The following is an 18761-nucleotide window of genomic DNA, read 5'->3' as shown; positions in this document are numbered from 1 at the left end:
CAGCTTCTTGCAGAGAAAGTTCATCAGCTTACACTATGTTAAAAACACACAAAAACCAAACAATTTATTTTAACTGTGATTTATAGAGAGAGTGAGATGAGGTGCTAAAGAGATAAAAACATGACAACATAAATGTGTAAAAATTATTTTTTCTGTACAGATATATGGTGCTTATCCCTGCTGAAGAGCAGATTGGTGTTGCTTCAGAGGAATTCTTTAGTGCTGTTATGTAGTGGTCTTACACTGAAGGTTTTAATAACATTATTTTATTTATTTGTGAAGATTTGCATATGTTATCTCACATTCTGTAAATTAAATTTTCTGGAAAGGTCAAATTAACTGATGCAACTAAGTATTAATGAAAGACCTTGATGTGTATATGACTATAATAGATATTGTTTCTGGGTGATTTGGCAGAACTGCCAAATGACCATAAGGAGGCAACTCCTCTGGTTGCAAAGAGGCTTTGGGTGATAAAGAGGTCAGGGCAACTGTGGAATTGCTCAGCTTAAGATTTCTAAATAGAACTGAACTAATGGATATATAGTTAATATACAGTTAATGATTATAAGCCACTTCTAGCTTGATCAGTTGAGTATATTTTTGTTTTTTCTCTGGAAGCTTTTGGAATTCAGGGTTGTCATTCGGTGTGGCATGTGACATTGCTCTAGTTGTAAAAACAAAAAAAAATATAGATGTATTTGAAAATCTAAAATACAGGGAGTGCAGAATTATTAGGCAAGTTGTATTTTTGAGGAATAATCTTATTATTGAACAACAACCATGTTCTCAATGAACCCAAAAAACTCATTAATATCAAAGCTGAATGTTTTTGGAAGTAGTTTTTAGTTTGTTTTTAGTTTTAGCTATTTTAGGGGGATATCTGTGTGTGCAGGTGACTATTACTGTGCATAATTATTAGGCAACTTAACAAAAAACAAATATATACCCATTTCAATTATTTATTTTTACCAGTGAAACCAATATAACATCTCCACATTCACAAATATACATTTCTGACATTCAAAAACAAAACAAAAACAAATCAGCGACCAATATAGCCACCTTTCTTTGCAAGGACACTCAAAAGCCTGCCATCCATGGATTCTGTCAGTGTTTTGATCTGTTCACCATCAACATTGCGTGCAGCAGCAACCACAGCCTCCCAGACACTGTTCAGAGAGGTGTACTGTTTTCCCTCCTTGTAAATCTCACATTTGATGATGGACCACAGGTTCTCAATGGGGTTCAGATCAGGTGAACAAGGAGGCCATGTCATTAGTTTTTCTTCTTTTATACCCTTTCTTGCCAGCCACGCTGTGGAGTACTTGGACGCGTGTGATGGAGCATTGTCCTGCATGAAAATCATGTTTTTCTTGAAGGATGCAGACTTCTTCCTGTACCACTGCTTGAAGAAGGTGTCTTCCAGAAACTGGCAGTAGGACTGGGAGTTGAGCTTGACTCCATCCTCAACCCGAAAAGGCCCCACAAGCTCATCTTTGATGATACCAGCCCAAACCAGTACTCCACCTCCACCTTGCTGGCGTCTGAGTCGGACTGGAGCTCTCTGCCCTTTACCAATCCAGCCACGGGCCCATCCATCTGGCCCATCAAGACTCACTCTCATTTCATCAGTCCATAAAACCTTAGAAAAATCAGTCTTGAGATATTTCTTGGCCCAGTCTTGACGTTTCAGCTTGTGTGTCTTGTTCAGTGGTGGTCGTCTTTCAGCCTTTCTTACCTTGGCCATGTCTCTGAGTATTGCACACCTTGTGCTTTTGGGCACTCCAGTGATGTTGCAGCTCTGAAATATGGCCAAACTGGTGGCAAGTGGCATCTTGGCAGCTGCACGCTTGACTTTTCTCAGTTCATGGGCAGTTATTTTGCGCCTTGGTTTTTCCACACGCTTCTTGCGACCCTGTTGACTATTTTGAATGAAACGCTTGATTGTTCGATGATCACGCTTCAGAAGCTTTGCAATTTTAAGACTGCTGCATCCCTCTGCAAGATATCTCACTATTTTTGACTTTTCTGAGCCTGTCAAGTCCTTCTTTTGACCCATTTTGCCAAAGGAAAGGAAGTTGCCTAATAATTATGCACACCTGATATAGGGTGTTGATGTCATTAGACCACACCCCTTCTCATTACAGAGATGCACATCACCTAATATGCTTAATTGGTAGTAGGCTTTCGAGCCTATACAGCTTGGAGTAAGACAACATGCATGAAGAGGATGATGTGGACAAAATACTCATTTGCCTAATAATTCTGCACTCCCTGTATATTCAAAGGGAAAATGGGATGCATAGCTAATAAATAGTAATATGAGAAAAAAATAACTATGTGTGAATGTAACCTTGTGAAATTTGAAAGTCCTAGTGGTACTACAATGATCATAGTTGCCATCATGCCTAACAAACATCATCATATCATTTAGAATCCTTGGCTGATTGTGACCTACACCCATTTTCACACCTTGGCTCGTGTCATTAGAGAGAGGATCGTTAGGGGTCCCTCGTCCATCTTGGGCGGACGCTCCCATAGGCCTTAAATCTGGAACTCTCCACCATTTGACCCTAGAACTGAAGAAGCTTCTCGGATGAGAGGTGAAATGTCTTCAAGCAACTTAAAGAAGTTTCCAAGCTCCTTAGACTGCAATCACCTGGATGACTGAGAACCTTCACAGACATCCATTACAACTTCCTTCACCAAGTGGATCTCAGCCTGCAAAAATACATAGATCTAAACCTGAAATCTCACAAATGTGCTTTAGAAGTCATTTCCTTTCCGTACTGCAACTTGGTCACATTCATTTATCAGATAGTTGAAGAAATGTCTCATCACTCATCCAAGTGACTTCTTCAATCTCAGCTGAATGCAGGTTTCCTTATAAGCAGGACATTTGCATAAAGACCAACACTGTCATGTTTTTGTCTGTAGACACCCTCGTTGTTTTTAAAATATGTGTTGGTAAGGCAGAGGTGTAATAGTCTGCAAATATGATCAGTTGTAAAGGTGTCTTGATCTGCTAGCCTGTCATGTGGATTCTGTATGAACAAGTGCAAATGTGTCAGGATGGCCGAGCGGTCTAAGGCGCTGCGTTCAGGTCGCAGTCTCCCTTGGAGGCGTGGGTTCAAATCCCACTCCTGACATCACTTGCTTATTAAACATAAGACTGACATGTTATGTGATGTCTTCCTTCAATAAAGAAGTTGCCACTAGATGGCAACTGCTTTGATAAATTATCAACTTGAAATCTGGTTTAGTTGGTGTTGGGGGTCGCCTACCTGGTTGGTGATTGTAAGCTTTAATCTACATGCCAAATATCCTCAAGTACCTCTCTCATGCGTCTATCGGAGTCTGAATGTTCGGCAAAATCAATTGTTCCACACAGCCAAATTCACTCCAGATACAGACTGCTCCGTTACATCTATGTCCACGGTGAATGACCATCTTTGAAAAGAGGTGGTGGCATAGGGCACCAACTGTCTGACATCTATAATCCAGTGTGGAGATACCTTCCCAGAAGCCTTAACGCCCACTCACATCCTGGGCCATTTGACCTCAGGAAATCACATGATAGGTTAGGGCTAGGTTTCACAACGAGCTCACCCAAATCCTTGGCTGATTGTGACCTACACCCGTTTTCACACCTTGGCTCGTGTCATTAGAGAGAGGATCGTTAGGGGTCCCTCGTCCATCTTGGGCGGACGCTCCCATAGGCCTTAAATCTGGAACTCTCCACCATTTGACCCTAGAACTGAAGAAGCTTCTCGGATGAGAGGTGAAATGTCTTCAAGCAACTTAAAGAAGTTTCCAAGCTCCTTAGACTGCAATCACCTGGATGACTGAGAACCTTCACAGACATCCATTACAACTTCCTTCACCAAGTGGATCTCAGCCTGCAAAAATACATAGATCTAAACCTGAAATCTCACAAATGTGCTTTAGAAGTCATTTCCTTTCCGTACTGCAACTTGGTCACATTCATTTATCAGATAGTTGAAGAAATGTCTCATCACTCATCCAAGTGACTTCTTCAATCTCAGCTGAATGCAGGTTTCCTTATAAGCAGGACATTTGCATAAAGACCAACACTGTCATGTTTTTGTCTGTAGACACCCTCGTTGTTTTTAAAATATGTGTTGGTAAGGCAGAGGTGTAATAGTCTGCAAATATGATCAGTTGTAAAGGTGTCTTGATCTGCTAGCCTGTCATGTGGATTCTGTATGAACAAGTGCAAATGTGTCAGGATGGCCGAGCGGTCTAAGGCGCTGCGTTCAGGTCGCAGTCTCCCCTGGAGGCGTGGGTTCAAATCCCACTCCTGACATCACTTGCTTATTAAACATAAGACTGACATGTTATGTGATGTCTTCCTTCAATAAAGAAGTTGCCACTAGATGGCAACTGCTTTGATAAATTATCAACTTGAAATCTGGTTTAGTTGGTGTTGGGGGTCGCCTACCTGGTTGGTGATTGTAAGCTTTAATCTACATGCCAAATATCCTCAAGTACCTCTCTCATGCGTCTATCGGAGTCTGAATGTTCGGCAAAATCAATTGTTCCACACAGCCAAATTCACTCCAGATACAGACTGCTCCGTTACATCTATGTCCACGGTGAATGACCATCTTTGAAAAGAGGTGGTGGCATAGGGCACCAACTGTCTGACATCTATAATCCAGTGTGGAGATACCTTCCCAGAAGCCTTAACGCCCACTCACATCCTGGGCCATTTGACCTCAGGAAATCACATGATAGGTTAGGGCTAGGTTTCACAACGAGCTCACCCAAATCCTTGGCTGATTGTGACCTACACCCGTTTTCACACCTTGGCTCGTGTCATTAGAGAGAGGATCGTTAGGGGTCCCTCGTCCATCTTGGGCGGACGCTCCCATAGGCCTTAAATCTGGAACTCTCCACCATTTGACCCTAGAACTGAAGAAGCTTCTCGGATGAGAGGTGAAATGTCTTCAAGCAACTTAAAGAAGTTTCCAAGCTCCTTAGACTGCAATCACCTGGATGACTGAGAACCTTCACAGACATCCATTACAACTTCCTTCACCAAGTGGATCTCAGCCTGCAAAAATACATAGATCTAAACCTGAAATCTCACAAATGTGCTTTAGAAGTCATTTCCTTTCCGTACTGCAACTTGGTCACATTCATTTATCAGATAGTTGAAGAAATGTCTCATCACTCATCCAAGTGACTTCTTCCATCTCAGCTGAATGCAGGTTTCCTTATAAGCAGGACATTTGCATAAAGACCAACACTGTCATGTTTTTGTCTGTAGACACCCTCGTTGTTTTTAAAATATGTGTTGGTAAGGCAGAGGTGTAATAGTCTGCAAATATGATCAGTTGTAAAGGTGTCTTGATCTGCTAGCCTGTCATGTGGATTCTGTATGAACAAGCGCAAATGTGTCAGGATGGCCGAGCGGTCTAAGGCGCTGCGTTCAGGTCGCAGTCTCCCTTGGAGGCGTGGGTTCAAATCCCACTCCTGACATCACTTGCTTATTAAACATAAGACTGACATGTTATGTGATGTCTTCCTTCAATAAAGAAGTTGCCACTAGATGGCAACTGCTTTGATAAATTATCAACTTGAAATCTGGTTTAGTTGGTGTTGGGGGTCGCCTACCTGGTTGGTGATTGTAAGCTTTAATCTACATGCCAAATATCCTCAAGTACCTCTCTCATGCGTCTATCGGAGTCTGAATGTTCGGCAAAATCAATTGTTCCACACAGCCAAATTCACTCCAGATACAGACTGCTCCGTTACATCTATGTCCACGGTGAATGACCATCTTTGAAAAGAGGTGGTGGCATAGGGCACCAACTGTCTGACATCTATAATCCAGTGTGGAGATACCTTCCCAGAAGCCTTAACGCCCACTCACATCCTGGGCCATTTGACCTCAGGAAATCACATGATAGGTTAGGGCTAGGTTTCACAACGAGCTCACCCAAATCCTTGGCTGATTGTGACCTACACCCGTTTTCACACCTTGGCTCGTGTCATTAGAGAGAGGATCGTTAGGGGTCCCTCGTCCATCTTGGGCGGACGCTCCCATAGGCCTTAAATCTGGAACTCTCCACCATTTGACCCTAGAACTGAAGAAGCTTCTCGGATGAGAGGTGAAATGTCTTCAAGCAACTTAAAGAAGTTTCCAAGCTCCTTAGACTGCAATCACCTGGATGACTGAGAACCTTCACAGACATCCATTACAACTTCCTTCACCAAGTGGATCTCAGCCTGCAAAAATACATAGATCTAAACCTGAAATCTCACAAATGTGCTTTAGAAGTCATTTCCTTTCCGTACTGCAACTTGGTCACATTCATTTATCAGATAGTTGAAGAAATGTCTCATCACTCATCCAAGTGACTTCTTCAATCTCAGCTGAATGCAGGTTTCCTTATAAGCAGGACATTTGCATAAAGACCAACACTGTCATGTTTTTGTCTGTAGACACCCTCGTTGTTTTTAAAATATGTGTTGGTAAGGCAGAGGTGTAATAGTCTGCAAATATGATCAGTTGTAAAGGTGTCTTGATCTGCTAGCCTGTCATGTGGATTCTGTATGAACAAGTGCAAATGTGTCAGGATGGCCGAGCGGTCTAAGGCGCTGCGTTCAGGTCGCAGTCTCCCCTGGAGGCGTGGGTTCAAATCCCACTCCTGACATCACTTGCTTATTAAACATAAGACTGACATGTTATGTGATGTCTTCCTTCAATAAAGAAGTTGCCACTAGATGGCAACTGCTTTGATAAATTATCAACTTGAAATCTGGTTTAGTTGGTGTTGGGGGTCGCCTACCTGGTTGGTGATTGTAAGCTTTAATCTACATGCCAAATATCCTCAAGTACCTCTCTCATGCGTCTATCGGAGTCTGAATGTTCGGCAAAATCAATTGTTCCACACAGCCAAATTCACTCCAGATACAGACTGCTCCGTTACATCTATGTCCACGGTGAATGACCATCTTTGAAAAGAGGTGGTGGCATAGGGCACCAACTGTCTGACATCTATAATCCAGTGTGGAGATACCTTCCCAGAAGCCTTAACGCCCACTCACATCCTGGGCCATTTGACCTCAGGAAATCACATGATAGGTTAGGGCTAGGTTTCACAACGAGCTCACCCAAATCCTTGGCTGATTGTGACCTACACCCGTTTTCACACCTTGGCTCGTGTCATTAGAGAGAGGATCGTTAGGGGTCCCTCGTCCATCTTGGGCGGACGCTCCCATAGGCCTTAAATCTGGAACTCTCCACCATTTGACCCTAGAACTGAAGAAGCTTCTCGGATGAGAGGTGAAATGTCTTCAAGCAACTTAAAGAAGTTTCCAAGCTCCTTAGACTGCAATCACCTGGATGACTGAGAACCTTCACAGACATCCATTACAACTTCCTTCACCAAGTGGATCTCAGCCTGCAAAAATACATAGATCTAAACCTGAAATCTCACAAATGTGCTTTAGAAGTCATTTCCTTTCCGTACTGCAACTTGGTCACATTCATTTATCAGATAGTTGAAGAAATGTCTCATCACTCATCCAAGTGACTTCTTCCATCTCAGCTGAATGCAGGTTTCCTTATAAGCAGGACATTTGCATAAAGACCAACACTGTCATGTTTTTGTCTGTAGACACCCTCGTTTTTAAAATATGTGTTGGTAAGGCAGAGGTGTAATAGTCTGCAAATATGATCAGTTGTAAAGGTGTCTTGATCTGCTAGCCTGTCATGTGGATTCTGTATGAACAAGCGCAAATGTGTCAGGATGGCCGAGCGGTCTAAGGCGCTGCGTTCAGGTCGCAGTCTCCCTTGGAGGCGTGGGTTCAAATCCCACTCCTGACATCACTTGCTTATTAAACATAAGACTGACATGTTATGTGATGTCTTCCTTCAATAAAGAAGTTGCCACTAGATGGCAACTGCTTTGATAAATTATCAACTTGAAATCTGGTTTAGTTGGTGTTGGGGGTCGCCTACCTGGTTGGTGATTGTAAGCTTTAATCTACATGCCAAATATCCTCAAGTACCTCTCTCATGCGTCTATCGGAGTCTGAATGTTCGGCAAAATCAATTGTTCCACACAGCCAAATTCACTCCAGATACAGACTGCTCCGTTACATCTATGTCCACGGTGAATGACCATCTTTGAAAAGAGGTGGTGGCATAGGGCACCAACTGTCTGACATCTATAATCCAGTGTGGAGATACCTTCCCAGAAGCCTTAACGCCCACTCACATCCTGGGCCATTTGACCTCAGGAAATCACATGATAGGTTAGGGCTAGGTTTCACAACGAGCTCACCCAAATCCTTGGCTGATTGTGACCTACACCCGTTTTCACACCTTGGCTCGTGTCATTAGAGAGAGGATCGTTAGGGGTCCCTCGTCCATCTTGGGCGGACGCTCCCATAGGCCTTAAATCTGGAACTCTCCACCATTTGACCCTAGAACTGAAGAAGCTTCTCGGATGAGAGGTGAAATGTCTTCAAGCAACTTAAAGAAGTTTCCAAGCTCCTTAGACTGCAATCACCTGGATGACTGAGAACCTTCACAGACATCCATTACAACTTCCTTCACCAAGTGGATCTCAGCCTGCAAAAATACATAGATCTAAACCTGAAATCTCACAAATGTGCTTTAGAAGTCATTTCCTTTCCGTACTGCAACTTGGTCACATTCATTTATCAGATAGTTGAAGAAATGTCTCATCACTCATCCAAGTGACTTCTTCAATCTCAGCTGAATGCAGGTTTCCTTATAAGCAGGACATTTGCATAAAGACCAACACTGTCATGTTTTTGTCTGTAGACACCCTCGTTGTTTTTAAAATATGTGTTGGTAAGGCAGAGGTGTAATAGTCTGCAAATATGATAAGTTGTAAAGGTGTCTTGATCTGCTAGCCTGTCATGTGGATTCTGTATGAACAAGTGCAAATGTGTCAGGATGGCCGAGCGGTCTAAGGCGCTGCGTTCAGGTCGCAGTCTCCCCTGGAGGCGTGGGTTCAAATCCCACTCCTGACATCACTTGCTTATTAAACATAAGACTGACATGTTATGTGATGTCTTCCTTCAATAAAGAAGTTGCCACTAGATGGCAACTGCTTTGATAAATTATCAACTTGAAATCTGGTTTAGTTGGTGTTGGGGGTCGCCTACCTGGTTGGTGATTGTAAGCTTTAATCTACATGCCAAATATCCTCAAGTACCTCTCTCATGCGTCTATCGGAGTCTGAATGTTCGGCAAAATCAATTGTTCCACACAGCCAAATTCACTCCAGATACAGACTGCTCCGTTACATCTATGTCCACGGTGAATGACCATCTTTGAAAAGAGGTGGTGGCATAGGGCACCAACTGTCTGACATCTATAATCCAGTGTGGAGATACCTTCCCAGAAGCCTTAACGCCCACTCACATCCTGGGCCATTTGACCTCAGGAAATCACATGATAGGTTAGGGCTAGGTTTCACAACGAGCTCACCCAAATCCTTGGCTGATTGTGACCTACACCCGTTTTCACACCTTGGCTCGTGTCATTAGAGAGAGGATCGTTAGGGGTCCCTCGTCCATCTTGGGCGGACGCTCCCATAGGCCTTAAATCTGGAACTCTCCACCATTTGACCCTAGAACTGAAGAAGCTTCTCGGATGAGAGGTGAAATGTCTTCAAGCAACTTAAAGAAGTTTCCAAGCTCCTTAGACTGCAATCACCTGGATGACTGAGAACCTTCACAGACATCCATTACAACTTCCTTCACCAAGTGGATCTCAGCCTGCAAAAATACATAGATCTAAACCTGAAATCTCACAAATGTGCTTTAGAAGTCATTTCCTTTCCGTACTGCAACTTGGTCACATTCATTTATCAGATAGTTGAAGAAATGTCTCATCACTCATCCAAGTGACTTCTTCAATCTCAGCTGAATGCAGGTTTCCTTATAAGCAGGACATTTGCATAAAGACCAACACTGTCATGTTTTGTCTGTAGACACCCTCGTGTTTTAAAATATGTGTTGGTAAGGCAGAGGTGTAATAGTCTGCAAATATGATAAGTTGTAAAGGTGTCTTGATCTGCTAGCCTGTCATGTGGATTCTGTATGAACAAGTGCAAATGTGTCAGGATGGCCGAGCGGTCTAAGGCGCTGCGTTCAGGTCGCAGTCTCCCTGGAGGCGTGGGTTCAAATCCCACTCCTGACATCACTTGCTTATTAAACATAAGACTGACATGTTATGTGATGTCTTCCTTCAATAAAGAAGTTGCCACTAGATGGCAACTGCTTTGATAAATTATCAACTTGAAATCTGGTTTAGTTGGTGTTGGGGGTCGCCTACCTGGTTGGTGATTGTAAGCTTTAATCTACATGCCAAATATCCTCAAGTACCTCTCTCATGCGTCTATCGGAGTCTGAATGTTCGGCAAAATCAATTGTTCCACACAGCCAAATTCACTCCAGATACAGACTGCTCCATTACATCTATGTCCACGGTGAATGACCATCTTTGAAAAGAGGTGGTGGCATAGGGCACCAACTGTCTGACATCTATAATCCAGTGTGGAGATACCTTCCCAGAAGCCTTAACGCCCACTCACATCCTGGGCCATTTGACCTCAGGAAATCACATGATAGGTTAGGGCTAGGTTTCACAACGAGCTCACCCAAATCCTTGGCTGATTGTGACCTACACCCGTTTTCACACCTTGGCTCGTGTCATTAGAGAGAGGATCGTTAGGGGTCCCTCGTCCATCTTGGGCGGACGCTCCCATAGGCCTTAAATCTGGAACTCTCCACCATTTGACCCTAGAACTGAAGAAGCTTCTCGGATGAGAGGTGAAATGTCTTCAAGCAACTTAAAGAAGTTTCCAAGCTCCTTAGACTGCAATCACCTGGATGACTGAGAACCTTCACAGACATCCATTACAACTTCCTTCACCAAGTGGATCTCAGCCTGCAAAAATACATAGATCTAAACCTGAAATCTCACAAATGTGCTTTAGAAGTCATTTCCTTTCCGTACTGCAACTTGGTCACATTCATTTATCAGATAGTTGAAGAAATGTCTCATCACTCATCCAAGTGACTTCTTCAATCTCAGCTGAATGCAGGTTTCCTTATAAGCAGGACATTTGCATAAAGACCAACACTGTCATGTTTTTGTCTGTAGACACCCTCGTTGTTTTTAAAATATGTGTTGGTAAGGCAGAGGTGTAATAGTCTGCAAATATGATCAGTTGTAAAGGTGTCTTGATCTGCTAGCCTGTCATGTGGATTCTGTATGAACAAGTGCAAATGTGTCAGGATGGCCGAGCGGTCTAAGGCGCTGCGTTCAGGTCGCAGTCTCCCCTGGAGGCGTGGGTTCAAATCCCACTCCTGACATCACTTGCTTATTAAACATAAGACTGACATGTTATGTGATGTCTTCCTTCAATAAAGAAGTTGCCACTAGATGGCAACTGCTTTGATAAATTATCAACTTGAAATCTGGTTTAGTTGGTGTTGGGGGTCGCCTACCTGGTTGGTGATTGTAAGCTTTAATCTACATGCCAAATATCCTCAAGTACCTCTCTCATGCGTCTATCGGAGTCTGAATGTTCGGCAAAATCAATTGTTCCACACAGCCAAATTCACTCCAGATACAGACTGCTCCGTTACATCTATGTCCACGGTGAATGACCATCTTTGAAAAGAGGTGGTGGCATAGGGCACCAACTGTCTGACATCTATAATCCAGTGTGGAGATACCTTCCCAGAAGCCTTAACGCCCACTCACATCCTGGGCCATTTGACCTCAGGAAATCACATGATAGGTTAGGGCTAGGTTTCACAACGAGCTCACCCAAATCCTTGGCTGATTGTGACCTACACCCGTTTTCACACCTTGGCTCGTGTCATTAGAGAGAGGATCGTTAGGGGTCCCTCGTCCATCTTGGGCGGACGCTCCCATAGGCCTTAAATCTGGAACTCTCCACCATTTGACCCTAGAACTGAAGAAGCTTCTCGGATGAGAGGTGAAATGTCTTCAAGCAACTTAAAGAAGTTTCCAAGCTCCTTAGACTGCAATCACCTGGATGACTGAGAACCTTCACAGACATCCATTACAACTTCCTTCACCAAGTGGATCTCAGCCTGCAAAAATACATAGATCTAAACCTGAAATCTCACAAATGTGCTTTAGAAGTCATTTCCTTTCCGTACTGCAACTTGGTCACATTCATTTATCAGATAGTTGAAGAAATGTCTCATCACTCATCCAAGTGACTTCTTCAATCTCAGCTGAATGCAGGTTTCCTTATAAGCAGGACATTTGCATAAAGACCAACACTGTCATGTTTTTGTCTGTAGACACCCTCGTTGTTTTTAAAATATGTGTTGGTAAGGCAGAGGTGTAATAGTCTGCAAATATGATCAGTTGTAAAGGTGTCTTGATCTGCTAGCCTGTCATGTGGATTCTGTATGAACAAGTGCAAATGTGTCAGGATGGCCGAGCGGTCTAAGGCGCTGCGTTCAGGTCGCAGTCTCCCCTGGAGGCGTGGGTTCAAATCCCACTCCTGACATCACTTGCTTATTAAACATAAGACTGACATGTTATGTGATGTCTTCCTTCAATAAAGAAGTTGCCACTAGATGGCAACTGCTTTGATAAATTATCAACTTGAAATCTGGTTTAGTTGGTGTTGGGGGTCGCCTACCTGGTTGGTGATTGTAAGCTTTAATCTACATGCCAAATATCCTCAAGTACCTCTCTCATGCGTCTATCGGAGTCTGAATGTTCGGCAAAATCAATTGTTCCACACAGCCAAATTCACTCCAGATACAGACTGCTCCTTACATCTATGTCCACGGTGAATGACCATCTTTGAAAGAGGTGGTGGCATAGGGCACCAACTGTCTGACATCTATAATCCAGTGTGGAGATACCTTCCCAGAAGCCTTAACGCCCACTCACATCCTGGGCCATTTGACCTCAGGAAATCACATGATAGGTTAGGGCTAGGTTTCACAACGAGCTCACCCAACCCTTGGCTGATTGTGACCTACACCCGTTTTCACACCTTGGCTCGTGTCATTAGAGAGAGGATCGTTAGGGGTCCCTCGTCCATCTTGGGCGGACGCTCCCATAGGCCTTAAATCTGGAACTCTCCACCATTTGACCCTAGAACTGAAGAAGCTTCTCGGATGAGAGGTGAAATGTCTTCAAGCAACTTAAAGAAGTTTCCAAGCTCCTTAGACTGCAATCACCTGGATGACTGAGAACCTTCACAGACATCCATTACAACTTCCTTCACCAAGTGGATCTCAGCCTGCAAAATACATAGATCTAAACCTGAAATCTCACAAATGTGCTTTAGAAGTCATTTCCTTTCCGTACTGCAACTTGGTCACATTCATTTATCAGATAGTTGAAGAAATGTCTCATCACTCATCCAAGTGACTTCTTCATCTCAGCTGAATGCAGGTTTCCTTATAAGCAGGACATTTGCATAAAGACCAACACTGTCATGTTTTTGTCTGTAGACACCCTCGTTGTTTTTAAAATATGTGTTGGTAAGGCAGAGGTGTAATAGTCTGCAAATATGATCAGTTGTAAAGGTGTCTTGATCTGCTAGCCTGTCATGTGGATTCTGTATGAACAAGTGCAAATGTGTCAGGATGGCCGAGCGGTCTAAGGCGCTGCGTTCAGGTCGCAGTCTCCCTGGAGGCGTGGGTTCAAATCCCACTCCTGACATCACTTGCTTATTAAACATAAGACTGACATGTTATGTGATGTCTTCCTTCAATAAAGAAGTTGCCACTAGATGGCAACTGCTTTGATAAATTATCAACTTGAAATCTGGTTTAGTTGGTGTTGGGGGTCGCCTACCTGGTTGGTGATTGTAAGCTTTAATCTACATGCCAAATATCCTCAAGTACCTCTCTCATGCGTCTATCGGAGTCTGAATGTTCGGCAAAATCAATTGTTCCACACAGCCAAATTCACTCCAGATACAGACTGCTCCGTTACATCTATGTCCACGGTGAATGACCATCTTTGAAAAGAGGTGGTGGCATAGGGCACCAACTGTCTGACATCTATAATCCAGTGTGGAGATACCTTCCCAGAAGCCTTAACGCCCACTCACATCCTGGGCCATTTGACCTCAGGAAATCACATGATAGGTTAGGGCTAGGTTTCACAACGAGCTCACCCAAATCCTTGGCTGATTGTGACCTACACCCGTTTTCACACCTTGGCTCGTGTCATTAGAGAGAGGATCGTTAGGGGTCCCTCGTCCATCTTGGGCGGACGCTCCCATAGGCCTTAAATCTGGAACTCTCCACCATTTGACCCTAGAACTGAAGAAGCTTCTCGGATGAGAGGTGAAATGTCTTCAAGCAACTTAAAGAAGTTTCCAAGCTCCTTAGACTGCAATCACCTGGATGACTGAGAACCTTCACAGACATCCATTACAACTTCCTTCACCAAGTGGATCTCAGCCTGCAAAATACATAGATCTAAACCTGAAATCTCACAAATGTGCTTTAGAAGTCATTTCCTTTCCGTACTGCAACTTGGTCACATTCATTTATCAGATAGTTGAAGAAATGTCTCATCACTCATCCAAGTGACTTCTTCAATCTCAGCTGAATGCAGGTTTCCTTATAAGCAGGACATTTGCATAAAGACCAACACTGTCATGTTTTTGTCTGTAGACACCCTCGTTGTTTTTAAAATATGTGTTGGTAAGGCAGAGGTGTAATAGTCTGCAAATATGATCAGTTGTAAAGGTGTCTTGATCTGCTAGCCTGTCATGTGGATTCTGTATGAACAAGTGCAAATGTGTCAGGATGGCCGAGCGGTCTAAGGCGCTGCGTTCAGGTCGCAGTCTCCCCTGGAGGCGTGGGTTCAAATCCCACTCCTGACATCACTTGCTTATTAAACATAAGACTGACATGTTATGTGATGTCTTCCTTCAATAAAGAAGTTGCCACTAGATGGCAACTGCTTTGATAAATTATCAACTTGAAATCTGGTTTAGTTGGTGTTGGGGGTCGCCTACCTGGTTGGTGATTGTAAGCTTTAATCTACATGCCAAATATCCTCAAGTACCTCTCTCATGCGTCTATCGGAGTCTGAATGTTCGGCAAAATCAATTGTTCCACACAGCCAAATTCACTCCAGATACAGACTGCTCCGTTACATCTATGTCCACGGTGAATGACCATCTTTGAAAAGAGGTGGTGGCATAGGGCACCAACTGTCTGACATCTATAATCCAGTGTGGAGATACCTTCCCAGAAGCCTTAACGCCCACTCACATCCTGGGCCATTTGACCTCAGGAAATCACATGATAGGTTAGGGCTAGGTTTCACAACGAGCTCACCCAAATCCTTGGCTGATTGTGACCTACACCCGTTTTCACACCTTGGCTCGTGTCATTAGAGAGAGGATCGTTAGGGGTCCCTCGTCCATCTTGGGCGGACGCTCCCATAGGCCTTAAATCTGGAACTCTCCACCATTTGACCCTAGAACTGAAGAAGCTTCTCGGATGAGAGGTGAAATGTCTTCAAGCAACTTAAAGAAGTTTCCAAGCTCCTTAGACTGCAATCACCTGGATGACTGAGAACCTTCACAGACATCCATTACAACTTCCTTCACCAAGTGGATCTCAGCCTGCAAAAATACATAGATCTAAACCTGAAATCTCACAAATGTGCTTTAGAAGTCATTTCCTTTCCGTACTGCAACTTGGTCACATTCATTTATCAGATAGTTGAAGAAATGTCTCATCACTCATCCAAGTGACTTCTTCCATCTCAGCTGAATGCAGGTTTCCTTATAAGCAGGACATTTGCATAAAGACCAACACTGTCATGTTTTTGTCTGTAGACACCCTCGTTTTTTAAAATATGTGTTGGTAAGGCAGAGGTGTAATAGTCTGCAAATATGATCAGTTGTAAAGGTGTCTTGATCTGCTAGCCTGTCATGTGGATTCTGTATGAACAAGCGCAAATGTGTCAGGATGGCCGAGCGGTCTAAGGCGCTGCGTTCAGGTCGCAGTCTCCCTTGGAGGCGTGGGTTCAAATCCCACTCCTGACATCACTTGCTTATTAAACATAAGACTGACATGTTATGTGATGTCTTCCTTCAATAAAGAAGTTGCCACTAGATGGCAACTGCTTTGATAAATTATCAACTTGAAATCTGGTTTAGTTGGTGTTGGGGGTCGCCTACCTGGTTGGTGATTGTAAGCTTTAATCTACATGCCAAATATCCTCAAGTACCTCTCTCATGCGTCTATCGGAGTCTGAATGTTCGGCAAAATCAATTGTTCCACACAGCCAAATTCACTCCAGATACAGACTGCTCCGTTACATCTATGTCCACGGTGAATGACCATCTTTGAAAGAGGTGGTGGCATAGGGCACCAACTGTCTGACATCTATAATCCAGTGTGGAGATACCTTCCCAGAAGCCTTAACGCCCACTCACATCCTGGGCCATTTGACCTCAGGAAATCACATGATAGGTTAGGGCTAGGTTTCACAACGAGCTCACCCAAATCCTTGGCTGATTGTGACCTACACCCGTTTTCACACCTTGGCTCGTGTCATTAGAGAGAGGATCGTTAGGGGTCCCTCGTCCATCTTGGGCGGACGCTCCCATAGGCCTTAAATCTGGAACTCTCCACCATTTGACCCTAGAACTGAAGAAGCTTCTCGGATGAGAGGTGAAATGTCTTCAAGCAACTTAAAGAAGTTTCCAAGCTCCTTAGACTGCAATCACCTGGATGACTGAGAACCTTCACAGACATCCATTACAACTTCCTTCACCAAGTGGATCTCAGCCTGCAAAAATACATAGATCTAAACCTGAAATCTCACAAATGTGCTTTAGAAGTCATTTCCTTTCCGTACTGCAACTTGGTCACATTCATTTATCAGATAGTTGAAGAAATGTCTCATCACTCATCCAAGTGACTTCTTCAATCTCAGCTGAATGCAGGTTTCCTTATAAGCAGGACATTTGCATAAAGACCAACACTGTCATGTTTTTGTCTGTAGACACCCTCGTTGTTTTTAAAATATGTGTTGGTAAGGCAGAGGTGTAATAGTCTGCAAATATGATCAGTTGTAAAGGTGTCTTGATCTGCTAGCCTGTCATGTGGATTCTGTATGAACAAGTGCAAATGTGTCAGGATGGCCGAGCGGTCTAAGGCGCTGCGTTCAGGTCGCAGTCTCCCCTGGAGGCGTGGGTTCAAATCCCACTCCTGACATCACTTGCTTATTAAACATAAGACTGACATGTTATGTGATGTCTTCCTTCAATAAAGAAGTTGCCACTAGATGGCAACTGCTTTGATAAATTATCAACTTGAAATCTGGTTTAGTTGGTGTTGGGGGTCGCCTACCTGGTTGGTGATTGTAAGCTTTAATCTACATGCCAAATATCCTCAAGTACCTCTCTCATGCGTCTATCGGAGTCTGAATGTTCGGCAAAATCAATTGTTCCACACAGCCAAATTCACTCCAGATACAGACTGCTCCGTTACATCTATGTCCACGGTGAATGACCATCTTTGAAAAGAGGTGGTGGCATAGGGCACCAACTGTCTGACATCTATAATCCAGTGTGGAGATACCTTCCCAGAAGCCTTAACGCCCACTCACATCCTGGGCCATTTGACCTCAGGAAATCACATGATAGGTTAGGGCTAGGTTTCACAACGAGCTCACCCAAATCCTTGGCTGATTGTGACCTACACCCGTTTTCACACCTTGGCTCGTGTCATTAGAGAGAGGATCGTTAGGGGTCCCTCGTCCATCTTGGGCGGACGCTCCCATAGGCCTTAAATCTGGAACTCTCCACCATTTGACCCTAGAACTGAAGAAGCTTCTCGGATGAGAGGTGAAATGTCTTCAAGCAACTTAAAGAAGTTTCCAAGCTCCTTAGACTGCAATCACCTGGATGACTGAGAACCTTCACAGACATCCATTACAACTTCCTTCACCAAGTGGATCTCAGCCTGCAAAATACATAGATCTAAACCTGAAATCTCACAAATGTGCTTTAGAAGTCATTTCCTTTCCGTACTGCAACTTGGTCACATTCATTTATCAGATAGTTGAAGAAATGTCTCATCACTCATCCAAGTGACTTCTTCCATCTCAGCTGAATGCAGGTTTCCTTATAAGCAGGACATTTGCATAAAGACCAACACTGTCATGTTTTTGTCTGTAGACACCCTCGTTTTTAAAATATGTGTTGGTAAGGCAGAGGTGTAATAGTCTGCAAATATGATAGTTGTAAAGGTGTCTTGATCTGCTAGCCTGTCATGTGGATTCTGTATGAACAAGCGCAAATGTGTCAGGATGGCCGAGCGGTCTAAGGCGCTGCGTTCAGGTCGCAGTCTCCCTGGAGGCGTGGGTTCAAATCCCACTCCTGACATCACTTGCTTATTAAACATAAGACTGACATGTTATGTGATGTCTTCCTTCAATAAAGAAGTTGCCACTAGATGGCAACTGCTTTGATAAATTATCAACTTGAAATCTGGTTTAGTTGGTGTTGGGGGTCGCCTACCTGGTTGGTGATTGTAAGCTTTAATCTACATGCCAAATATCCTCAAGTACCTCTCTCATGCGTCTATCGGAGTCTGAATGTTCGGCAAAATCAATTGTTCCACACAGCCAAATTCACTCCAGATACAGACTGCTCCGTTACATCTATGTCCACGGTGAATGACCATCTTTGAAAAGAGGTGGT

General features: G+C 43.6%; 14 non-coding genes across 14 annotated transcripts; all 14 read left to right on the top strand.

The window, feature by feature from the left end:
• The first annotated feature begins 3069 nt into the window (after positions 1–3069).
• On the top strand, positions 3070–3152 carry trnal-cag (transfer RNA leucine (anticodon CAG)). Its single transcript has one exon. It is a non-coding gene; the product is annotated as a tRNA-Leu (tRNA).
• Positions 3153–4247: 1095 nt separating this feature from the next.
• Positions 4248–4330, top strand: trnal-cag (transfer RNA leucine (anticodon CAG)). Its single transcript has one exon. It is a non-coding gene; the product is annotated as a tRNA-Leu (tRNA).
• Positions 4331–5425: 1095 nt separating this feature from the next.
• Positions 5426–5508, top strand: trnal-cag (transfer RNA leucine (anticodon CAG)). Its single transcript has one exon. It is a non-coding gene; the product is annotated as a tRNA-Leu (tRNA).
• A 1095-nt stretch (positions 5509–6603) lies between these two features.
• trnal-cag (transfer RNA leucine (anticodon CAG)) lies at positions 6604–6686 on the top strand. Its single transcript has one exon. It is a non-coding gene; the product is annotated as a tRNA-Leu (tRNA).
• Positions 6687–7778: 1092 nt separating this feature from the next.
• Positions 7779–7861, top strand: trnal-cag (transfer RNA leucine (anticodon CAG)). Its single transcript has one exon. It is a non-coding gene; the product is annotated as a tRNA-Leu (tRNA).
• A 1095-nt stretch (positions 7862–8956) lies between these two features.
• trnal-cag (transfer RNA leucine (anticodon CAG)) lies at positions 8957–9039 on the top strand. Its single transcript has one exon. It is a non-coding gene; the product is annotated as a tRNA-Leu (tRNA).
• Positions 9040–10131: 1092 nt separating this feature from the next.
• Positions 10132–10213, top strand: trnal-cag (transfer RNA leucine (anticodon CAG)). Its single transcript has one exon. It is a non-coding gene; the product is annotated as a tRNA-Leu (tRNA).
• Positions 10214–11308: 1095 nt separating this feature from the next.
• trnal-cag (transfer RNA leucine (anticodon CAG)) lies at positions 11309–11391 on the top strand. Its single transcript has one exon. It is a non-coding gene; the product is annotated as a tRNA-Leu (tRNA).
• A 1095-nt stretch (positions 11392–12486) lies between these two features.
• trnal-cag (transfer RNA leucine (anticodon CAG)) lies at positions 12487–12569 on the top strand. The gene has a single exon. It is a non-coding gene; the product is annotated as a tRNA-Leu (tRNA).
• A 1090-nt stretch (positions 12570–13659) lies between these two features.
• Positions 13660–13741, top strand: trnal-cag (transfer RNA leucine (anticodon CAG)). Its single transcript has one exon. It is a non-coding gene; the product is annotated as a tRNA-Leu (tRNA).
• A 1094-nt stretch (positions 13742–14835) lies between these two features.
• Positions 14836–14918, top strand: trnal-cag (transfer RNA leucine (anticodon CAG)). Its single transcript has one exon. It is a non-coding gene; the product is annotated as a tRNA-Leu (tRNA).
• A 1093-nt stretch (positions 14919–16011) lies between these two features.
• On the top strand, positions 16012–16094 carry trnal-cag (transfer RNA leucine (anticodon CAG)). The gene has a single exon. It is a non-coding gene; the product is annotated as a tRNA-Leu (tRNA).
• Positions 16095–17188: 1094 nt separating this feature from the next.
• trnal-cag (transfer RNA leucine (anticodon CAG)) lies at positions 17189–17271 on the top strand. Its single transcript has one exon. It is a non-coding gene; the product is annotated as a tRNA-Leu (tRNA).
• A 1090-nt stretch (positions 17272–18361) lies between these two features.
• On the top strand, positions 18362–18443 carry trnal-cag (transfer RNA leucine (anticodon CAG)). Its single transcript has one exon. It is a non-coding gene; the product is annotated as a tRNA-Leu (tRNA).
• The last annotated feature ends 318 nt before the right edge of the window (positions 18444–18761 follow it).

The sequence above is a fragment of the Oreochromis niloticus genome, linkage group LG8 (genome assembly GCF_001858045.2).
Source record: "Oreochromis niloticus isolate F11D_XX linkage group LG8, O_niloticus_UMD_NMBU, whole genome shotgun sequence".
Lineage (NCBI taxonomy): Eukaryota > Metazoa > Chordata > Actinopteri > Cichliformes > Cichlidae > Oreochromis > Oreochromis niloticus.
The sequence above is the reverse complement of the archived record's forward strand: the minus strand, read 5'-3'. Positions and strand labels throughout refer to the sequence as shown.